General features: G+C 44.7%; 1 pseudogene; it reads left to right on the top strand.

Annotated features, from left to right (window-relative positions):
* The first annotated feature begins 5,108 nt into the window (after nucleotides 1–5,108).
* Nucleotides 5,109–6,223, top strand: LOC113614876 (ferritin light chain pseudogene; annotated as a pseudogene).
* Nucleotides 6,224–9,558: the final 3,335 nt, after the last annotated feature.

Below are 9,558 nucleotides of genomic sequence, written 5' to 3'. Positions count from 1 at the left end.
TTTTTTTTTTTTTTTTTTTTTTTTTTTTTTTTTTTTGCGGTACGCAGGCCTTTCACTGCTGTGGCCTCTCCTGTTGCAGAGCACAGGCTCCGGACGCGCAGGCTCAGCGGCCATGGCTCACGGTCCCAGCTGCTCCGCGGCATGTGGGACCCTCCCGGACCGGGGCACGAACCCGTGTCCCCTGCATCGGCAGGCGGACTCTCAACCGCTGCGCCACCAGGGAAGCCCTACATCTTATATTTTAAAGAAATGAATATTTGACATAAGTCAGAGAGATGAGCAGGAAGGAGCTTCAGTTCTTAGCACTCAAAGACACCATGCCACAATGGTTGTACCTGTGTTTGAGAAGGTCCTAAAAGAGATACGTTATTTTTATCAAAATGAGATGTATTTATCTAAACTTGTAAATATGATATATTTTGTTTTGCTGTAGCAAAACAGATATGATAGCAGCTTTTTTGCATATTTAGCTAGAATAAATCATTCTTATTGACATTAGCAGCTGTGTAGTTAGTAAAGAATTACTGTTGCTATTACTTGGTGGTATTTATAAACACTTTTATTTTCTAAGTGCTTTACAATCACTTATTGTCTAATTAATATCTAATCATCTGTTTACAAGTAATAATCACACATGTAGAGCAGTTTAATCAAAACTTCGAATGCAGCCGCCATCATACTCAAGAATGTTGTGTAAATTTTGGTCCCTCCTTGATGCAATTTGGGTCCAGATATAGCGCCAAAACAGATAACACAACAGAAAAAAAAAATGAATAAAGATTCCTCACTTGGATTTGAACATAATTTGGAATCACAGCTTTTGCATGACAAATATATTATCTGAATGTCAGTGGATAAGAATATAGGTAATTTTCAACACTTAAGTGCTCAATTACACAGACATATAAAATTTTAATTTATTTAAGTCACAAAATTGGATGATAGTTTACAGTAAGTATTCAAGGGCAGACACCAATTTAACATTGGAACCGTTAGTCACAATCGCCGTTTCAGTGATTTTCGTAAAAGAGATCAAATGTAGCAAAGGTGGCTTGGGGACCTTCGAGGTTAATCTAACCAGATTCACATGTAGACCAAGCTATGGCCAGTACAAACACCTGTCACTTTTAATTATCCAATGTAAGTGGATGTACTGCTGTCTCCCTTGAGTCTCCCCAAGTGTTCCATGAAAGGATTTTTTAAGCAGGTAAATATGCATACTAATCCAGCTTTTTCCCCTAGGATAAATTTTCCTACAAGTAGAATTGCTGAGTCAGAGGCTTGCATTTTTAAGGCTTTATATACGTTTTTTTTGGATGCTATTGTCAAATTGTCCTCCAGAATAGTTGACCAAATCACCACTTCTCCTGATAATCCCCAAGGGCTGTCTTTCTTGGTCACTGATCTGCCATTACCAGTTTTCTTCCTTCTTGCTTTCCCACCAGGCAGTTTCTCAGTACTGCAGCAAATACTGCAGGGTCTTGAGGATTGTGTCAGGGGCCTTCTGAACGTGCTACAAATGTGCTTGACTGACAAGTGAAGAATCAAGACCATCCGATGCCAGAATAGATAAATTCATTTACAAGTAAACTATTATTACAGTCCTTGGACTTTATACGAATTGATTTGAATGGCCTGGACTCCAAAGTGAAATCTTCATCTTGCAAAATCTGTCCTTGGTATCTTTGAGAGCTCAAAGAGAGATTTGGTTTAATCTTCTGTATTAGTTTCCTATTGCTGCTGTAACAATTTACCTCAAACGTAGTGGCTTAAAATAACACACATTTATTATCTTAAAGTTCTGGAGGTCAGAAGTCTGAAAGGGATCTCAGTGGACTAAAACCAATGTATCAGCAAGACTGCATTCCTTCTGGAGCCTCTAGAGGAGGCTTTTTCCAGCTGCTAGAGCTGCCTGCATTGCGTGGCTCACAACCCTCTTCCTTCCATCTCAAAAACAGCAATTGCACCACTCCAGCCTCTGCTTCAGGAGTCGTATCTTCTCTAACGCTCCTGCCTGCCTCTTTCTCTTGAAAAGACCCTTGTGATGACACTGGGCCCACCTGGGTAATCCAGGATACTCACTCCCATTGCAAGATCTTGAACCTAATTACATCTGTAAAATCCCTTTTGCCATGTAAAGTAACATATTTCCCAGGTTCTGGGAATTAGGATGTGGACATATTGGGGGGGGGGGCATTATTCTGAATACCACACCTTCCTTAGCATGAGCTGGACCTGGTATCTCATCTCCAGATATTCGAACAATACATTCCCTGTAATTTTAATACTTCGTAATTTGTGAAACCCTACTCTGTGTCAAGCACAGGCACTATGCCAGGTTTGCAGAAAAGAATCCGTGATTAGAGAGGTTAAGTAATTTACCCAAAGTCATGGAGCTGCTCAATGGCAGAGCTGAGTTTCAAACTCAGGTCTGTTGGACTTCAAAGCCCCTGCTCATCATCTGTTGCCTCTGCAGCTCATTTCCCATACCCTGCTTGGCTTGCTCTCTTTGGAGAGCCTACTTGTCAAAAGCTTTTCATTTAGTTTGACATTAAATAATACAACCTAGCTAGGTAAAACCTTTTATTAAGCCCCTATAAATCTCATATTTGACTCATTCAGTAGGTACCAATGGAGGATGTCATCTTGAAACACTCATTCAAGTTGTCTTCACATCCTCTAATAAATCTTACAAAAAGTAGCATCAGATGGGCTCTTCCTCCATCATACAAGCAGAAGTAGACTCAGCAGGTTATCTTCTCTGTGAGTGAAATGTAAATCTCTGAATAATATCAGGTAGTGCTGGTGAGAATTGATCTTTCCAAAGCCCCCAAGTATATCAGATATCTTATTCTTGAAAAAAGAGAGCCTAACACTTTAGGGGTGTAAGTTCATGTCTTAATAAAGTTTCTCATTGTCTCTGCTTCACTCCACAAGGTTCTCAGCCTTGGTTCTACATTAGAATCACCTGGCGGTGGCGGGCCTTTCAAACCCCCTGAGACTACATTCCCACTCTCTAGATATTCTGGCCTAATTGGCCTTGGGAACAGTATCAGAACTTTTAAAATTACAAAACCAAAAAAAAGAGTTGAGAACCCCTATGGTGAAGGAGATACGGTGAGAGACTTTACTAAGACATGGGTCTTGACCCCAAAGCTATTAGGCTCTCTTTTTTCCAAGAATCTCTATTTTGTTTACATTGAAAGAAATAAGCCCTATTAGTGTATGCGTCCCACGAAGCTGGCTATGTGAAAACCATTATGTCTAAAAGCAATCATTTTAAACCTAGTCTACTTATGTGCCGGATGAGAGGCTATGTTGAATGACTGATTCACTAATGGTGCTTGAGAATAACTATATACAGTCAGTGTGCTTCCACAGAAGCCCATCTTTGCTAAAAGAAGAAATTCTCGAGTAAGCAACTAAGCAAGCATGGAATAAGCACTTTCAAAGAAAAATAATCCTTTATTTCTGCAGAATAGTCTGGATAACCTCACCACACCATTCAACCATAAGAACTTACTAGGAGCACAACTATTAGCATTAAACCATGGCAGTCCCTAGCACATATAACACCACCATTGCTCAAAACATTTTTGGAGTAATTCTTTTGAAATTTTCATCGTGGCAGCTTTATAAGGCCACTTATGAAAAGCAATTATATTGGAATTTTTGGATCCAAAGACGTATTAACCAGATTCATCATTCACCTATCAAACTATCAATCAATAACCCTCAATGATGACTGTGCCCTCTGATGATCTCCCATAAGAACAGAGGGGTGGTTTACTCTGGCAAAAAATTCCTGAAGGGCTAGGGATCTTAAGTGAGGAAGGTGACCCAAAGCTAGGCTCTGAAGTCAATGTTTTTTAACACCTTTATTGGAGTATAATTGCTTTACAATGTTGTGCTAGTTTCTGCCGTATAACAAAGTGAATCAGCTATACGTATACATATATCCCCAAATCTCCTCCCTCTTGTGTCTCCCTCCCACCCTCCCTATCCCACGCCTCTAGGTGGTCACAAAGCACGGAGCTGATCTCCCTGTGCTATGCGGCTGCTTCCCACTAGCTATCTATTTTACATTTGGGAGTATATATAAGCCTATGCCACTCTCTCACTTCGTCCCAGCTTGCCCTTCCCCCTCCCCATGTCCTCAAGTCCATTCTCTACATCTGTGTCTTTATTCCTGTCCTACCCTGAAGTCAATTCTTGTAGAGCATATGTCCTCAAACTTTAATGTGCGTAAGAATCACCTGGAGAACTTGTTAAACTACAGTTTGCTGGGCCCCATTCCCAGAGACTCTAATTCAGTAGGCCTGGGTAGGGCGAGTCAATTTGATGTTCCATCAGCTCACAGGTATTGCCTGAGGCCCACATTTTAAGTAACACTGTTGTAGGGTGAAACTGTGAAGATAAAAATACTCATGTGAGGGACTTTCCTGCTGGCACAGTGGTTAAGAATCCGCCTGCCAATACAGGGGATACGGGTTCGAGCCCCGGTTCGGAAAGATCCCACATGCCGCGGAGCAGCTAAGCCTGTGCGCCACAACTACTCAGCCTGTGCTCTAGAGCCCACAAGCCACAGCTACTGAGCCCGTGTGCCACAACTACTGAAGCCCACATGCCTAGAGCCCATGCTCCAAAACAAGATAAGCCACCACAGTGAGAAGCCCGTGCACCACAATGCAGCCAAAAATAAGTTAATTAATTTTTAAAAATCATTTAAAAAATACTCATGTGAACATGTAAGTTCTATTATCCTTTTTTAAAAGGATAGAAATTATCGAAAAGACTCAGGAACCAACTTGGAGAGACTCCTGCCAACCAAAGATGAAAAGGGAAGCATCCAAAGGGTAAGAACTGCAATGGACTGAAATCCACCAAGTACATTTAAATCCATGAGTTCCTAATACTACCAAAAAAAAAAAAGTCCCAAACAAACCCAAAACCTCAGTTGTCTGCATTGGAAAATTCAAGGGAACAAATGCATTATTTTGAAAACTGGGAACTGGAGGGAAAGAATTAAGCATGTATGCTACCTTTCCTCTACAAACTGTACCTCTGGGTGACCAAATAATAAGGAAGGAGAAGTGTATCACTGGAGAATGAGTAATGAAGAAGGTAATGAAAAAAGCAATGAATGAGACTAGCCATATATTATAATGCCAAGTGAATGACTGGATCTAGACATTGAGCATCAACAGCTGCTAACATGACAAAAACACAATCCCAATTGTTATGTGCTCCTGATAGAGGTACATGCACCACCTATGAAGTAGTTTGCCAAGTAAATAGAACCTGGCTGTGACCACACCTCTTGATCCAAGACCAATTTACGGGAAATACAGAAAGAATAAAGGAGTATGCTAACGGCACAGGGATGCAATCAACAAAATCCAGATTGTGGGGTGCTCTATAGGACAAACCCAGTTTGTACAATCAAAAAATGAAAGAGGCAGTGCGCTGGGCACTCCCGCGGCTCCGTCTCCTGCTACAGCGGTGTGTGGACAGAACAGACCCAGGGGCGCCCCTCGCTCCCACCTCCGACCACCTCCAACCTGTGTTCCACTCGCAACCTTTGGAACCAGCCGCTCAGCTGTCCTCGGCCACCGGGACCGCCAACACCATATTTGGAGCTTAACTTCGTATTACCAATCCACCACGAGCTCCCAGATTCGTCAGAATGATTCCGCCGAGGTGGAGGCCGCCGTCAACCGCCTGGTCAACAGGCATCTGCCGGCCTCCCGCACCTACCTCTGTCTGGGCTCCTATTTCCACCGCCACGACGCGACTCTGGAGGGCCTGGGCCACTTTTTCCGCGAAGTGCCCGAGGGGAAGCGTGAGGGCGCCCAGCATCTCTTGAAAATGCAAAAGCAGCGCGGCAGCTGCGCCCTCTTCCAGGACGTGCAGAAGCATCTCAGGATGAGTGAGGTGAAACCCAGGACGCTGTGGAAGCTGTCGTGCTCGCGGAGAACCTGAACCAGGCCCTTGTAGACCGGCACGCCCTGGGCTCTGCGCGCGCAGACCCCCGCCTCTGTGACTTCCCGGAGAGCCGCCTCCTAGATGAGCAGGTGAAACTCATCCAGAAGGTGGGAACTCGTCCCACCTGACCAACCTCCGCAGGCCGGCTGGTCCCCGGTGGGGGGGGGGGGGGGGGGGGGGGGGGGGGGGGGGGCTGGGCGAGGCCCTCGTCGAAAGTCTCGCCCTCCAGCACGAGTAGGAGCGTCCGGAGCCCAGCGGCCTTTGAGGAGCCCCTCTGGCGTCAGGGCTTCTGCCTGAAGCCCCGCTCTGCAGCCACTAGGCAGCTTTTAACCACCCTGGAGCCCTCTCCCAAGCCTTGGACCAAATGGAAACAATAAAGCTTTTTGCAGAAAAAAAAAAAAAAATTGAAAGAAACCATATCTAGAAGACATAGAAATCAATTGCAATATATAGACTATATTATTAGGATCCTAATTCAAAGCACTGTAAAAAAAATTACAAGGTTTATGAAACAACTAGAAATTTGAACAGTTTCTGGATGCTATAAAAGAATCATTATTAATTTGTTTAGGTATGAAAATGATATTGTGTTCATGTTTTAAAAAGCTTTATTTTAGGAATATACACTAAAGTATTTGCAGATGAAATATATCATGTGGGTGTGAGGAGTGGATAGGACTCTAGATGAGTAGTTCTCAACTGGGTGCAATTTTGCCCCCCAAGGTACATTTAGGATGTCTGGAGACATTTTTGGTTGTCGCATCGTGCGGGGTGGTGCTCCAGGCGTGTAGTGGGTGGAGGCCATGGATGCTGTTAAACATCCTACAATGCACAGGAACAGCCCTCCACTGTGAGGGAATAGCTCTGCCCCGGCACCCTGATGACCTTGAACCTCTCCATGTAGTTCACACCGGCAAAGACTTGAACTGCAGCTCATCTGAGTGTTGGCAGAATGCCCTGTGATCTTCCTGGAACATGAGAGATGGGAGGCCTGTTAGGAGCCGCTCTGAGCCCATCTCCCACTCCCTCCCTACGTCCTCTGAGAGGCTGTCATGAGAGTTTCTAATGCCTTCTCGGTTCTATTGACTATGGAGCTTCCTACCCTGCCCTCCTCACTGTAGAGCTGAAGAGTAGAAAACCAGTTAGTTGCCATTTACAATGGGCTCCTCATCAATGGGAGTTGAGGTCATCTGGCCTCTTTTGTTTCCATGTTGTCCTTTTCGATATGTGCGACAAGGACTACAGGAAGCTGGCTACATTTCTTTCACGTCTACGCAAGTAATAAACTGGGGGCTTCCCTGGTGGCGCAGTGGTTAAGAATCCGCCTGCTAATGCAGGAGACATGGGTTCGACCCCTGGCCCAGGAAGATCTCACATGCCGCGGAGCAACTAAGTCTGTGCACCACAACTACTGAGCCTGTGCTCTAGAGCCCACGAGCCACAACTACTGAGCCCACATGCCGAAACTACTGAAGCCTGCGCACCTAAAGCCCATGCTCCACAATAAAAGAAGCCACTGCAATGAGAAGCCCTCGCACCGCAACCAGGCAAAGCCCGCGAGCAGCAATAAACTCAATGCAGCCAAAAATTTAAAAATTTAAAATAAAAAAAAAAACTGTCTGAAACCAAAAGCAACTCAATGTACTTTTACCAGTCAAATCAGTCAGACCTTGGCTAGGGTCTTGCTTTGTCTTGTGTGTGGACTGGACACATGTAACAAATAATTATCCAGCCCAAAATGTCCATAATGGCAATGTTGAAAAGCTCTAGATGAAACAATATTATTGGTCATGAGTTGATCATTGTTGACGCTAGGTGAAGTGTACATGAACAGCACAAATGGGAAGGAACTGTTTTGTCTAATTTTGCATGTGTTTGAATCTCTCCATAATAAAAGCATTTTTTGAAAAGATAAAAATTGGTCACTGCTTTCTTAGCTGTCTAGCACTTTAAATGCCTATACTGAGGCAATGTGTATAAATGCACAAAGTTTGCCGTCAGACTTCTAGCTCCACTGCTAAATTACAAACTGTGTGTTCTTCAGCAAATTACTCGGCATCTTTCGGCCTCAGTTTCCTCACCAAAAAAATAAGGCTAATGATGTCCCTGAGGATTTTGTACGGAATAAATATGTGTTCAGCTGAGTGCCTTAAATAAATACCTTTATTAGACTTTCTTCCTTTGTTCTTTTTGTCTGCTACTTTTCACTACAGAAACGCAAGGAGCCCTTCTTGTCATCTGGACAAGAAATTTTGACCCAGTCAACTTCTTTTCATATTACTCCCTGGAAAATGTAGATGGCCTGGTACGTTTGGTTCAAAGGGTTTAAAACAGCAAACCCTGGCGGGATCCAGGGAATGAGGGGTGAGAAGAAACGTGTGTAGTTAACTCAGTAGTTTTCAATCCAGGGTGATTTAGCCCCACAGGGGATATTTAACAATGTCTAGAGACATTTTTGGTTGTCACAGGCTGGGTAGAGGGGTGCTACTGGCATCTACTGGGTAGAGACCAGGGGCGCTGCTAAATATCCTACTATAGGCGCAGGATTGCTCCCCGCAATAAAGAATTATCTGGCCCCAAATACCAGTAGTACCAAGGCTGAGAAACCCTGGGCTAATGTGGCTAAAACTCCTAGATGAAGCTTCTCCTAGATAATTAACTTTGCCTTTCTTTGTTCTTCTTACCCGACGCATACAGGTTATTAAAGGCATGCTCAGGAGAAATCATTCAAAATGTGATTACTCTGTCTCTGTGGCCCTAATTTGTTATTCATTTCTTTATGAGAAAAAAATCTGAGTAGTGTTCTGATTTTTTTTTGCTGTTGAGTTTCAAACAGCAAACTTGAAGCATGCACTGATTACCTTTTTAATTAATACACTGTGAAGGCAGAGCATCACTTCGTTAACTACTGGGAAGGATGTACCATCTCCCAACAGCTTGGTAGTCTTTATTCCCAACTGTTATGCCAATGGGGGAGGATTGGGATGAAGAGGTTTCAGACACTGCTCCCCAAACAGATATATTTCTCTTGTTAAAATTGCTCAGCTGGGCTTCCCTGGTGGCACAGTGGTTGAGAGTCCGCCTGCCGATGCAGGAGACACGGGTTCGTGCCCCGGTCCGGGAAGATCCCACATGCCGTGGAGCGGCTGGGCCCGTGAGCCATGGCCACTGAGCCTGCGTGTCCAGTGCCTGTGCTCCGCAATGGGAGAGGCCACAACAGTGAGAGGCCCACGTACCACACACACACACAAAATTGCCCGGCTAAGGGGGCTTCCCTGGTGGCGCAGTGGTTAAGAATCGCCTGCCAATGCAGGGGACACAGGTTCGATCCCTGGCCTGGGAAGATCCCACATGCCATGGAGCAACTAAGCCCGTGTGCCACAACTATTGAGCCTGCACTCTAGAGCCCGTGAGCCGCAACTACTGAGCCCACGTGCCACAAGTACTGAAGCCCGTGCACCTACAGCCTGTGCTCCGCAACAAGAGAAGCCACCACAATGAGAAGCCCGCGCACCGCAACGAAGAGTAGCCCCCGCTCACCGCAACCAGAGAAAAGCCCACGCGCAGCAACGA

The sequence above is a fragment of the Aethalodelphis obliquidens genome, unplaced genomic scaffold (assembly GCF_003676395.1).
Source record: "Aethalodelphis obliquidens isolate GAN/ISIS:26980383/991018 unplaced genomic scaffold, ASM367639v1 scaffold107, whole genome shotgun sequence".
In the NCBI taxonomy this organism is placed as follows: domain Eukaryota; kingdom Metazoa; phylum Chordata; class Mammalia; order Artiodactyla; family Delphinidae; genus Aethalodelphis; species Aethalodelphis obliquidens.
Note: the sequence above shows the minus strand (reverse complement) of the source record. Positions and strands in the feature narration are given on the sequence as shown.